Consider the following 15,470-nt stretch of genomic DNA (forward strand, 5'->3'; position numbering starts at 1 on the left):
CGAAAAAATTATTCTACGACGTCTCGACACTTGGGTCGAGACGAACGGTTTGTTGTCAGATACTCAGTTTGGCTTCCGTAGAAATAAAGGGACGAATGATTGCCTTGCATTACTTTCGTCTGACATCCAAATTGCCTTCGCTCAAAAGCAACAAATGGCATCTGTATTTTTAGACATTAAAGGAGCATTTGATTCAGTTTCCATTGATGTTCTTTCAGACAAGCTCCACCAACATGGACTCCCAGCGGTTATAAATAATTATTTGCACAACCTTTTGTCAGAGAAACGCATGCATTTTTCACATGGCGATTTGGCAACAATCAGAATTAGCTACATGGGTCTCCCGCAAGGCTCATGCCTCAGTCCGCTCCTCTATAATTTTTACGTGAATGACATTGACAGCTGTCTAGTAACCCCATGTACACTAAGACAATTGGCAGATGATGGCGTGGTTTCAGTTACTGGATCCAAAGCTATTGATCTGCAAAAACCATTGCAAGATACCTTAGATAAATTGTCCGTTTGGGCTGTTCATCTTGGTATCGAATTCTCTGCGGAGAAAACAGAGCTGGTCGTCTTTTCAAAAAAGCATGATCCCGCGCAACTTCAGCTTCATATGATGGGAAGAATAATCGAACAGGTTTTGACTTTCAAATACCTCGGGGTGTGGTTTGATTCCAAATGCACGTGGGGAGGACACATTAGGTATCTGATAACGAAATGCCAACAAAGAGTAAATTTTCTTCGAACAATAACAGGGTCTTGGTGGGGTGCTCATCCGCAAGATCTAATAAAATTGTATCAGACAACGATACTTTCAGTGATGGAATATGGATGCGTTTGTTTTCGTTCCGCTGCAAATTCTCATATTATCAAACTTGAGCGAATTCAGTACCGTTGTTTGCGAATTGCTTTAGGCTGCATGCATTCGACACATACAATGAGTCTTGAAGTTCTGGCGGGAGTTCTTCCATTAAAAGATCGATTTTGGGAGCTTTCATCACGCCTGCTAATAAGATGTGATGTGCTGAATCCCATGGTAATTAATAATTTCGAACGACTAGTCGAGCTTCGATCTCAAACAAAATTCATGACAGTATATTTTAACCATATGTCACAGGAAATCAACCCTTCAAGATATATTCCTATCCGTGTCAGCCTCCTAAATGTACCTGACTCAACTTTATTTTTCGACACATCCATGCAGCGCGAAGTGCGTGGAATCCCGGACCACCTACGCTCTATGGAAATCCCAAAAATATTTTCAAGTAAGTTCAGGCATATTAACTCTGAGAAAATGTTTTACACGGACGGATCGCGAATGGAAGAAGCGACAGGGTTTGGTATGTTCAACAATAATGTTTCGGCCTCATTCAAGCTTCAAGAACCTGCATCTGTTTATATAGCAGAGTTAGCAGCAGTTCATTATAGCTTGAATGTAATCGTCACATTATCTCCAAACCATTATTTCCTCTTCACAGATAGTCTGAGTGCAATTGAAGCCATTCGCTCAAACGCTGCTGGCAAAAATGAACCGTTTTTCTTGGGTAAAATAAAACAGTGTCTGAACGACATATTGAATAATAATTATCTAATCACAATAGTTTGGGTTCCGGCTCATTGCTCCATTCCAGGCAATGAAAGAGCCGATATTTTAGCCAAACGTGGTGCTATTGAGGGTGAAATTTATGAGAGACCGATTGCTTTCAACGAATTCTATAGCGCGTCTCGCCAAAGAACACTTGCCAGCTGGCAAGCTTCTTGGGATAAAGATGATCTGGGTCGGTGGATGCACTCAATTATTCCTAAAATATCGACAAAGGCATGGTTCAGGGGACTGGATGTGAGTAGAGATTTCATTCGTGTGATGTCCAGACTCATGTCCAATCACTACACGTTAGATGCACATCTCCTTCGAATTGGACTTTCCGAGACTAATCATTGTGCTTGCGGCGAAGGTTACCGCGATATTGACCATGTTGTTTGGACATGCGTGGAGTTTCGTGATGTCAGATCTCAACTAATAAATTCCTTGCGTACCCAAGGTAGACTATCCAATGTCCCAGTTCGCGACATTCTTGCTTGTCGTGACCTTCCATACATGAAACTTCTTTATCATTTCATTAAATCCATTCGAGTTCCAATTTAAATTTTATTTTATGTTAAACTGTTTTCTCTTCCATGAGTTCAACCAATAGCCAACTATAGGATATTGAATATAAGTGGTGAACTGATACAAACAATCCTGAAATAGTTATAAGATCATGTACAAAATAAATGTATTTTATTTAATGTAAGTTAAAATAGCAACTCGCTTGATAAAAACAGTGTTTAGATTAACTAATGAGTACCAACATACTAATATGATATTCGAAATGTATTAGGTTTAAACTACTATGTATTGTGGATGCCACGGCGAAGAAAAACTTATGTATATTGCCTATGAAATAAACGTATTTATGAAAAAAAAAAAAAATGAAACAGTCAACCGGAAAAAATAAGCAAATTTTAATAATCATAATGTACGAACGCAAAATCAAAGTTCGTTAGATTAGATGTTCTGAGATGGTTAGCACATGAACTGGAAGTTCTTCTACGATCTTCTACGAAAATCTAGGCATCTTTTCCAAATGGGTGTCGCATTCGCTCACAATGCGTTTGTATGAAACAGTGGACGAAACATGGATCTACTATGTTTATCCGGAGTCAAACCAGCATTCATAATAGGAAAGCCACTCGAAAACGTAACAGGTAGCTGAACAATCATGGCGTCTGGTTTTTGGATGCCTGAGGTATAATTAAAATCGACTACCTGGTGCTAGAAAGTACCTTCAAAAGTGATTAGTACATTGATTCATTGATGCGTTTGATGTGTGAAATAGTAAAAAACGGCCTCATAAAATGAACAAAAATATCACCGTTAACCAAGACAATGCACCGTGATATAAATCAATGAAAATATTAAACGAACTGGGCTGTAATCTGTTTCCTCACCCACCTTATCCACAATGAGCTAGCCCCCGGTGACTGCTTGTCCTTTACTGATCAGCAAAATGACAGGCAAGTGAAAAATATTTGGCTCGAACGAGACAGTCATCACTACAACTGAAGTCTATGTTCATGTCATTGATAAATAATTCTATAAGGGTGGAGTCTATTCGATACAGAATTTTTTTTTGTATGAGTAATTTTATTAAATGCGAACGCACTCATTGGAACCCAGAAATCTTATGAAAACCGTGTACAGACGAAATTGTCTTATTTGGTAAAGGAAACCATGACAATGATTTTCGTTCCTAACTGAAGTTGTAATCTGAAATATGCGTAGAAATATTTCCAAGCAGTTTGTGTAATGATATTGGAAATCAATTCAAAATGATTGAGTTATCAATGTTCATAACCTGTTTGAACGGTATTATTTTCTGTATTTTGAATTTGCACAATGGTGAAGAAAACATAAACGTAGTCCTACGTCAAAAGATTTTGAGCGATTTTATTTTTGTGAAAATATAGAAGCTTAAACGAGACAAGTATCTTAGTACCTTAGTAGTAGCTATCAAATTTTATCAAAGGAGTCGAGCTTGACCATCTACTGGAAAAATTCCGATAAACCCCTTCTACCATTTACTATTAGATTCGTGAAAGCTACCTGAAGTTGTTACTTTCTTCTTACTACTGCATTCTTCTTTTGCCGGTTCCGATAGTAAATTGTAAAAGACCTTTATCGGTACTTTCCGGTATATCGAAGACTTGAGTGATTTACATTGATGAGGTGCTTAAGCTCGGCTCCTCTGCTGGAAGGAGAAAGTTAAGTTACTGAAAGATTTCTGCTTGCTCAAATGATTGTTGTCAAGTCTCATCATAATAAATATATTAAAAAAAAGTCTCATCTTTCTGCGGTATATCTTCACATCTTTGCTCCACCTTCAGAACTAGCAATCTATAATTTGAATTTTATTTATTATTCTAAATTACAATAAAAATATTGCTATGAATAATACTAATATTACCGATGTTTTTCGTTCGAAATTTCAGGTGGGTAATTACCCATATTTGGAATTTTCGAGTGGGTAGTATTACCCACCGTACCCACCTCTTTCACCGGCCCTGATGGCAGTTCAATTTGAACTGCTTCGAGCACTGATGAGCCAAAGTCGAAACGTAAGAAACGTTTTTTATAAAGCCAAACCCGATCCGAAACTGTCATGAACGTCTTGCTGTCGGGTTCAAGGACTTGAGACAGTCTTCACTCAGAATAGGAACGAATGTCTAGGGAGGAAAAAGGAATTTTAATCCGTATACATTGGCGGTTAGATTTTGCAACACAGTGAGGTTTGTGCGTTCAATGAATAAAACAGTGAAGGAACACAGAATCAGCAACTTTACGACACGGAAAATCGTAAAGAAAATTGCGGGGCGAGATTGAGGGCACAGAAAAACCGCATCCGGAAGTTACAACTCGAGCAATGAGAGAAAAGCTTTCTGAAGCGTCAAAATTCGGTAATTCTGTTTACTGACGACGAGAGCATGTTAACTGTTGTTCCTGTACCATACTCCGGAACCGAGATCTATACTGAAAATAAATTTTACTTATTTTTTGAGGTGAGATCACTCATTGTAGAGCTTTTATATAAGCTACCCACAATTAGGTCGTTATCTACTCAAACTTTATCTGGATCGTAAAAAATGGGTAACGTGCTTTGTTATGGCATAACACTTTGGATAAATTTACATTTACCTAAATTTTGAGGTCATCACTCGTTACCTAAAATTGGGGAGATGGACTTCAGTTGATTTTGGGTAGGTATTGACCTAAAATTAGGTAGCGGCTGGTAAGAGTGTATATTAGTTCCCTCCCGGCCGAAGATGTAGCCGACGAGCATAAAAAGTTTATATGACCAAGTATCCTATTGTTATGGTGTTTGAATTGATGGCTTGCAGTTACAAACAAAATGAACACGGAGGTATATATTGGGATTATAAGTATTTTGATCCACGTAAAAATAAGAATATGGTCCGAAACCAACAACAAGATTGGATTCCGTGGACAGCTGACTGACTGAGAACCCAAGTAACCTGAAATTCCACAATTACTTAAAACATCCCCTTTCTTACTGCATAAAAGTACACCCGGAAGTTTTGAGAACTTGAAAGTACAGAACCAGAACAGCGTGAATTTTTTCGCTACTTAAGAAAACACGTGGAAATTTATGCCAGTTCGAAGTGCAGAGCAAGTGCCGCGTGAACTCACTCGCTGCTACACGTACGCGTGGTACTTTTGGCAACTTGAAAGTACAGAACAAGTTCCGTGTATACTTTCTTGTTGCATAGAAGAACAATGTATTGTAGAACAGAGATGTCCATCTCATCTGTGTGACGAAGAGCAAGTATAATTTCTCCCCTAGCACTGACAACTAGAGATGGTCGGGTATAGAAATTCTTATACCCGAACCCGACCCGTACCCGAGTGATCAGCAAACAAAATTACCCGTACCCGACCCGTACCCGATTGAAAATTTAAAAAATTACCCGTACCCGACCCGTACCCGAAAAAAAATAAAAAATTTTACCCGTACCCGACCCGTACCCGATTAAAAATTACCTGTACCCGTACCCGACCCGAATGAGTAGTAAAAATTTTACCAAAATTCAGTATGGAAAAAATAAAGTGTTTTAGATATCGAGCCGTATCAGGCTCTAGTTGGTAAGAAAAATACATTAAAATGCTTGTTTACTTTTAAACATATAAATACAATGTGAAGCATGAATAATGTAATGTAACTTTTTTTTAAACATGCAAACCATTTTCGTTCAGCGGAAGGATACAACTAAGTTTCTGTCAAATCAGAAGTGACATTGAGGTTACCAATGTCGAAATAACCGCTAGTTCAAAAATAAATGTTAGATGGCGGACCCTGTAGATTTTCAATGTCTTTGGTACTTTATACTAATTTACAAATGTGAACAAAAGGGAGTAATATCAACTCAAATTTTTCGAAAAGTATATTTACCCAAAATGTCGTAATACCCGTTGTATTCAATTTTAGGTAGGTATGGTTTTTACGAAACAGTGCGACTTTTGATCCAATTCTTTAGAACCACAAGTAAGCGTGCTCATTATCTTGACACACAAATAAAAATTCACATTCGAATCACTTGAAAAATCACGTAAAATAGTTCCAAATGTCAAATTGAATATTACACGTGACGAAAATGAATGTTATGCGAACATCCCCTAAAATGAATAGTTTGTTATCAGTTCGTTTACTTGAATTGACCAAAGAATCAAACAATGTACGTGTATTCCCGGTGTGAAAAATTCAATTTTGAACATGGTGAACAGTGAGTCCTTCAAGTGTAAGTAGTTTGAACATTCGTAGGAAATTTTTTTGGTTACAATTTTTTACTACTAAGCAAAATGAATTATGATTTTGATTTAAATTAATCTGTCAACTATGCCCGTTTTGTAGCCTCACAAACCCACACCCACGATGTTATCGGTAGCTGGTGGTTTTTACAGTCATTGAACCGGTGGAACCCTCAACGAGTGAACACGGTGAAAATTTGAGTATTTCGCGAGAAAAGATTTTCACCCTTTCTTTTGCGACTCCACGTTGTCACGCATCGAGATTTTCACTTGTTGTCCAGTGAAAAGAAACGAAAATTAACTAGCAATATAGCCCAACTTGCTGTGCCATCAATCGGTGTCATTTCAAGTGAGGTGACACCACCCAGAAGTGCAGAATAAGAAGAACTTCTATGCAGATTTTCTGAATTAAATGTTCATGTTTTTATGGTAAGAATCCTAATGATTTTTATGAAAATTTTGAAAATCTCCAACCAATATTTAAAATAACAGTTTTCTGGTATCTGAATGTGATATGAGTACTACACTACATTTTATATACTGCCCATCCTTGCATATCAGTCCCATATGGAAAATCGGCATGTTGAGAAGACGATCAAAAGTTTATTACCGATTTTTTTTATTTATTGTGCTCCCTAATGCTGGTCCCGGGTTGGCGGTTCAATGCATAGGACGCTGGTCTTACAAGCCAGCTGTCGTATGTTCGAGTCCCGACCTGGAAGGATTCTTAGTGTCAGTAGGATCCATAGTACTAGCCATGCAATGATTCTGTACGCTAAGAATCGGCTGCGAAGTCTGTTGAAACAGAAAGGCCAAATTCCACGAAAGGAATGTAATGCCAAGACTTTGCTTTGCTCCCTAATGCTAAATCTTGGTATTATTACATGAAATATCGGTAATACACCTTTGCTGTTCCAATATTGCAACAAATGAAATTATTGAAATTTTGCACTGAATGGGACTGATATGCGGGTACTTTAGCATATGGGACACAGAAATGAGTTGATATTTTTTTATATTTTACTGAACAAACCCTCAACTTTAATTGCAATTTCTGAGAGTATATTGAGGAAAGACTCCATTCCTCAAGCTAACTCAAAATTGGCGAAAATCGATATGAGACTGATATGCGAGTATGGGCAGTATATGAATCAAATAATTTTTACTGGATTGTGCATTAAACAGCTTTAAAATGGCAGTCCATCAAAACCTACGTGAAAAGTAGATTCCGACCGCAACATCATAGAGCTAAGGAAGTGTGTCTTATTAAATATGTTATAAACAAAGTAGGGCGGGAAATATTCACATACCTTTTCACGTAACTATGATTGATACTTTTTTTGAATGAAGAAAAAAATGAAAAAGATGCCAGTTGACAGGTCTGGTCCTAGGCGCGAATGTCAAAACCCCTTGAATCAAATTGATTATTTTTCGGAAGAACTGTTTTGCAATGAAAAAATCTCGTCAACGTGTAAACATATTTCTGTGAAGTACAAATGGTCGGGTAATCGATCCGAAAAAACAATTTACCCGTACCCGACCCGTACCCGAGTGAGCGGTAAATTTTTTTACCCGTACCCGACCCGTACCCGAGTGAGCAGTAAAATTTTTTACCCGTACCCGACCCGTACCCGATTGAAAATAAAAATTTTTACCCGTACCCGACCAAAAACCCGTCGGGTACGGGTACGGGTCGGGTTTCGGGTAAAATACCCGATACCCGACCATCTCTACTGACAACATCAACGAGAGCTCTTCTTTTTCACACATATAAACCATCCGGAATTCCGCAGGGTAGCCATCCAAGGCCTTTATTTTTTTACTGTACTTTAACGACGTTAACTTTACTCTAGAGGGTCCTCGTCTATCGTTTGCTGATGACGTTAAGATCTACTATTACATTCGAAACCCAGAAGCTGCAGGTTTCTTCAACGGCAGTTGTTACGCTCTCGAAGAAAAAAGAGCCATTTCATTTCGAACACTTTATGGAAGGATACTCGGTAGTCAAAACGACGTGTGTTAAAGAACTTAGTGTTCTTCTCGATGAGCAACTGACATTCAAGCAACACATCAGCTATATTGTTTCTCTTAAGCTTCTAGCAACTTAGGATTTGTTATGAGGATAGCTAAAAATTTTGCGGATGTATACTGCTTAAAATCTCTGTACTGCTCACTTGTTTGTTCAACCCTGGAGTACTATCGTTTGGAATTTTCACTACCTAAACGGTGCTCATAGAATCGAATCGATACAACGCCGATTCATTCGCTTCGCTCTTTGGCGCTTACCGTGGAACAATCCTCACCAACAACCAAGCTACGAAAGTCTCGGGTTACCGGGAACCACGATAACGCACCGTCACAATGTCATCGTTATCCGTGAACATTTGGCTAAAAACGAAACGAATACCATTCAGCAACCACCGAACTCACCTGATTTGGCTCCCTGTGACTTCGTTTTATTCGGTTGCCGTCGATAGGGAGTACTTTCGTTCGAGTTCGAATTTTGCATTCTTTATTCCGTTCGACTTGTATGATTCGATCGACTCTCATTCGGGAAAAAAAGAAATTTGATCCTTGATCCTTAAGTGCAAATAGCAATAACTTTACACCTGCCTAGCGGTTCATGTTGAACTGCAGGTGGCATAACAGTTCAACATAAACTGTTATGCACTGACGAGTTAATGACGAAACGTAAAGGAAATTGAAATCGGTTATGTTCTCTAAACACAAAATAATGTTTACTTTTGAATAATCAAACATGAATCAACCAGAAAGTCAGAAAAAAACGTTCTTGTTTGGCATGCCAGTAAGAATATTGCATACAGCAGAAACGTCTGTTTAGCGGTTTATGTTGAACTGCTGGTTGACATTATAGTTCACCACAAACTGTTGTGCACTCACTAACCGAAAACCAAACGAAAAAAAATATGTCCTACATCGTTAAGTGGAAAATATGGTCGATCGTAATATTTCGGATAAAAAAGAACTTGTTGTTGAATTTTATCATTGTTATTTATTATTTATATGTATTTTATTATCCAGATTTTGTGTATTTTTAAAATAAAACAACTTTTCATTTTCTTTTAACACAATTTTACGATATATCTATTCAACAATATTTATATAGAGCTTAGATTAATAACCTGTCCACAAACAAATCTACAAATATTACAAATTTTTTACTTACTTTTTATTCTCATTCTTACTGTTTTTCTTCTGTTTTGTCTTCTTACGAGTAGTGTTTCATTGTTATGTATATACTTTCGCTCTTATTATTTTCAGTTTTTATATATTTTATAATCTGTTTACCTCTTGTAAATGTGTGTATATCTTTTTGCTCGTTCGCCAAGTCATACACCTAATCAATAAATTTACGCTATGTTCACCGTGTTCATTTTTTTCCATGCTCGTTCTGTTCTCACTTGTATGTATATTTGTGAATCTATTTTTTTATTTTATTTCCTGGCAATGTGTATATATATAGAGGAAAGTGTAACATTGAACTCTCTTTAAGAAAGAACAAAGTGAGATAGCAACGAATCAGAATGAAAACAAACTACGTAAGATAAAGAAAGGAATGAATGCTTACTCGTGATCTAAAATGAACGAATGATCAATTGAACGTCTATATAGAGGTGTGTATGTGTGCGTGGGAGGGTTTGCGTTTTGAGAGATGGGCCATACTCTAGGTATTAAATTTACATTTTGAATATAATGTACAAATAATGCTTTGCTTTTCATTTTTTCTGCTCAGCAGCAAGCAGCGTCTTGGGGAAGCAAATATGTTTCCATTTCATAAATGTGTGTTTGTGAAGCAATTAAATTAAATTCAATATTTATAAATATTACCATTCTCAATTGCGTTTTTAATTTTTTGTTGCTTTTCATTTTTTTTGTGTTTTGCTCTTAAAAATAGCATATTTTTAGTTCAACATTCATCGTCAACCTATAGCGATGGATGCGGTGCTATGTTGAACATATTTGATATTTCGATCTTAATAAATTTAATTTGTAGTTATTAATGTATTCAATAATTTACTTCTGATTTTTAGCGTTTTTTCTGTATTCTATAATAATAAGAAATAGACTATGTATACATGATCAGTAAATACAGAGCGTTTGTGTAATTAACCTTAGTGAGTCGTTCAATTACTGCAAACTAAACTAAACTATTTCACTGTGCCAGTTCACGCGTGAGTGTATTTTTGTCGGTTGTGTAAAGGTTGAATGAAAATTCTGATGACAGTTTGCTTTAGAGTTAGGAAGCGTATTCACTCTGTCGTACAACATGCCGTGATCAGATACAAAATTTATTGGATTCAACCCAGAGGTCTGTAAACCGTCGGAACGGTATACGGTACACAAGAAGGAACCCAAAATTCTATACTCTACTATGACATATCCCTGATGTGAGAAAACAAATTTTCTTTCATTTTTTTGTTTTGTTCTGATCGTTTCGGAGAAATTTAAATTGGATCTATATACACGATTTTCTTCGCTAAAGTATCTATTACATAGAAATTATAGTTCATATAATTTACAAGTCCAAACCGCTTTGTCGATTAAAATTATATTTAGACAGATTACTGATACAACGAGACTGCGTCTGCAATTATTGCAAACTCATGAAACAATGGTAGTCATGATCTGACCTGAAGGTACATCTCAACAAGGATAATGTAAAAATCGGTTTTTTCTTTCCGTAATTTAAAATCATAAGAATTAAGCAAATCAAAACTACAAAAAACGTTAATATTCTTGATTATTGGTATGCAATAAAATTTAAGAGAAGCTTCAGAACGAAACCAATGCAGTTGTATTTTTATAACAGTAAGCTGTAACCAGCAGTTCAATGTTAGCATAATTCCCGGAAAATTGGATAACAAGAATCAACTGGAATATGCACAACCAGCAACTGCAACCAATGTACAACAAGGCGCATCTACAGCAACTCTCAACGAGCCCAAGACTACGATCAACAAGGACAACGAAAAGAAAACGGAAATCACACACAACACCGACAATGAAGCAATGGATGATGAGATAAGTCGCGGACGAAGTGACCCCCGATCCTCGTTGGATGGAAATGGAAACTCATCTCCACCTAGAAAAAGGGTTACAACGAGGTCCAATAGCAAAACAAAATTTTAAGTAACAAAAATGTAAGCCAATCGGTCACGTAAAGCTTCTACGCAAAAAGTCCAGAATAAAAATTTTATTACAAAAAAAACTGGAATATGCAGTTATACAATAGGTATTATAGTATGACACCAACCAGAACGGAGCATGGTATGGACACCTCCACATTGCAATGCAATACAAAAGATCATCCACGCAGCTCCACAGTAAATCCCGATCCCTTCACATTAGGTAGAAAATTTTTAATCAGCTGTATATAACGTACAAATAAAGGACATTTTAGGAAACGGTTCGGCATAAAGGGAAGAGACATAACACTTACTGAAAAGTAATGGCATTCCAAGAAGTAGACAAAATTACAATGAATAGGTTGTGTAATTCATGTCAAACATATTGTTACGAGATTCCGTTACGGAACTGTACTTTGAAGTCGATTTTTAGTGCTAATCGGCTCGAAGAATTCTCGCTTTTTGAAGAAACAGTTTTTTGACGTGAATATGTCTTACTTTAATAAAAGCGTCTTTTCAAAATTTACTCTTTTGGAGAGTGATAAGTTGTTGTTTGTGAATCTTGGTCGTGATTATCTCTTGACGTGTCAACAGAATTTCTACTACATGGCATCGGAAATATGATCATGATAAAATTTCCAGTTGTATGACATAACCACAAATAATTCAAAGTGATTTTTTTTGTCAAATGTTCAAATAAATATCAGTAAGTATCAAATAGGAAAACACATGACGGGTGTTTGCCTTTCTCGTACCCGCGACGATGGTCTTGAGGTAGTAAGAGAAATTTCATTTCTGCGTTACCCACTTGGTATGTGTAAAAGGTTAACACTTGATATTTCTCGCAGTTGACTGTTGACTGAGCAGGAAGTTAAACAAATGCATCTTCTCTTTTTCTTGGTTCAAGTTCAGATCTCAGTTCCAGTATCAAGAATTGAGCTCTTGAAAATAGTTACAGTTTCAGAATTCAATTCCACATCAATATTGTGGAGCATAGACGTTACTTTATTAATAGCCTTACTCTTCACTATACAGGGAGTCTAAAAAAAGGCCGAAGTACGAAAGGCGGAATAACGAAAGGCCGAAATACATAAGGCCGACGATGTTCTTATCTACCACATAAAGCCGAAATTTCGGAAAGCCGAAGCATAACAGGCCGAAATATATATAATGGCGAGTAAGTGAGTTACAATAATTTTCTCACGAAAAAGTTACCTTTTTAGCGATAATCCACTTGTTGTCTATAATTAAACTACATATTAGTTATAAAAAATTGATTTCTTTTACTTGAGTAGAAAAGATATTTATTTGAATCCAAAAAAAAAAGGATGCCACCTTCTATATCTATAGAGTAGAGTGCCTATAACCAGAGTGACGACTTCTCATCCGTGATGTTGACAACAATTCAAAACATTCCATTAGCTTTACATTGAATTGACAGGTCGTTTGCTCGTTTGGAACTGGTAGCTGTCATTCCAAACGAACAGCTGTCGTCACTCTGATTATAGTCACTCTACTATAGAGTAGATCAACATAAAAAGAGCTTAGCGCTTTTTCGATTTGTTTACTTTTATGATTCCTGTGTGGATTATGAAGTTACGCCCTTGCGCATTTTTCGTGAAATTGGTTGGTTTTTGCGACTAAGATGAATCTACGGGTAATTTTATAGTATCATTTACTATTTCCATCTAAAATAAAGAAAATAAATAGTTTCGCCTTCCTTACTAACAATTAAAGTATCGCCCTGTTTGTTGGCATGGAACACGGAGGGCGAAACTAACATAAACAAATGGAATTACAGTTTCGCCCTTTATAGTTCTTTGTATTACTAAAATTGAGATTTTTGTAGAAACCGTATTTTTAGGCAAAATTGTAGGATTTTGAAGCATTTATTGGTAGGAGAGAGTAACTCGATTTGTTTACTTTTGTAAGATTTGTCCTACTTTGAAAAACAGCTGATTTTTCCATTATTTCTCTACCAACAACTGTCTTTCGTGATCACCTTTGTTCGTTCTTTTTCGCTGATCTAATTTTTTACCAGTTTTTAGAGTTGTGTTATTATTGTGGTACAAAGTATTTGGTAGAATTCTAACGTTTAGTATATTTAGAAAATAATTTTATTCCGACCTGAAAAACTGTTTCGTCTACTAGTGTTACAATTGTAGTAGAAACACCTAGAGAAAATGAGCAGCTATCAAAAATTGAGAATTAATTTTAGTTTTGTTGACTGTGAACAATCAGGCAGCTAAGGCGAAGATTTTCTGGCATAATTCAGAAAGCCGAAACGATTCTTTCAACGGGCAGACCGGGCAAACCGGGCAAAAACCGTTTGCCCGGTCTGCCCGTTGAAAGAATCGTTTCGGCTTTCTGAGTTTCGGCCTTCTGAGTTTCGGCCTTTTGAGGTTCGGCTTTCTGTGACGTACAGCTTTTTGTGTTTTCGGCTTTTTGTATTTCGGCTTTCGTTTTTCCGCCTTTCGTATTTCGGCCTTTTGTAGTACTCCCCACTATACAAGGCTGGATGTCAATAAAACACTCAAAACTAGCCGCATTAGATTTTCTGTCATAATTCCGAATTAAAATCAAAAGCTTAGCCTGAATGCAGGCTCTTTTCAGGGCCACAGATCATCATAATCATAAAGAATGATTTGAGTTTTCTTCATTTCTCGTCAAAATCATAGGATTCTTCAAAACGAAAGTTAAAAAAAAGGTTTGCGTTTTTAACCCGCATTTGTCGTTCACCAGAATTGATATAGTGCTTTTTAACGGCACAGTTTAAACGAACCCATGTTATTCGTATTCACGTCAATCCGGTTATGACTCTAATATTACCCATTCGTCTTTTTTTCATATCCGATTCCCCATGAAGTAAGATTCGAATAAATCTTGAGGTTTGGCATCATATATAATTGAAAGTACGCATACGATATCAAATTGAAACACTTTTAAATGGTTGTCACTTTTTACCTATTGGGTATTTTTTTCAAATAAATTTCAGTGAAAATTATTCAATGAGCAATATTTACGTTGTGTGGTAACAGTAGCAGTTTTTCAAACGTTACGAAATGGAGTCAGAAAAATAGCAGCGGTGTAAAATATTTCTGCAAAGATACCTTGAAAATCCGGATCTTTTTCATCGTGTCATCCGACAGGAAACTGGGAATGGTACAATCTACGGTATCTCGTGTTCTAAATCGGTACAACAATCGTTTAACTGTTGATCGAAAGGAAAGAAATGACCAAAATGAATCTCCATACAGAGAAAAAGATCAAAAGTGGGTAATTTAAGCTTTCTGGAGAAATAAAAGAAGTGACGAAAAAACTGCACCCAGATGTTGACAACAAAGTATTGTCTCATAATGGATCACAAGACGTACGTGAAAGCAGATGTCCAAATTTAGCACTCCACACTTGTGACAACCGGGACGAACAACGGAATACATTCAAAAACATCCTTTTTTATTAAAAAGTTGTTTTGTAGTAGTATGAAGTTACTGAAGTCAACTGCATACCAAAGGACTTCAACCCCCGAAAGCAACGGAACTACAACCAACTAGGAGAAGTGCCTGGCTATCACGAAGCAGGCGCTTCGGAAACATCCCAAAAAGGAAAGACTGAAAGAGATATACAGAAAAAAATGATTTCCACGTAGAAAATGTTGGTGTATTAATTGTAGTAAACCTCATGAGGTAGGTTCGTGAATTTGGGTATGGTATTGAAATTGGATAACGAACATGGAAAAAATAAAATCAAATCTTTGATTTGATTCCCTGAAAGTTTTGAGATGATCGATTGAATGGGTAAATTTGCCGAATACAATTTGATTCCGTACACTCTTTCTGAATTGAATATAAAGCGAGGTTTTACAAACCAATTAAACTTCAACGCATTAGGATAATACCACATAAGCACAGCGGCTACCTGTAGTAGTGTTTTGTTCGTATGGAATTGAATTGAAC

The sequence above is a fragment of the Malaya genurostris genome, chromosome 2 (assembly GCF_030247185.1).
Source record: "Malaya genurostris strain Urasoe2022 chromosome 2, Malgen_1.1, whole genome shotgun sequence".
Lineage (NCBI taxonomy): Eukaryota > Metazoa > Arthropoda > Insecta > Diptera > Culicidae > Malaya > Malaya genurostris.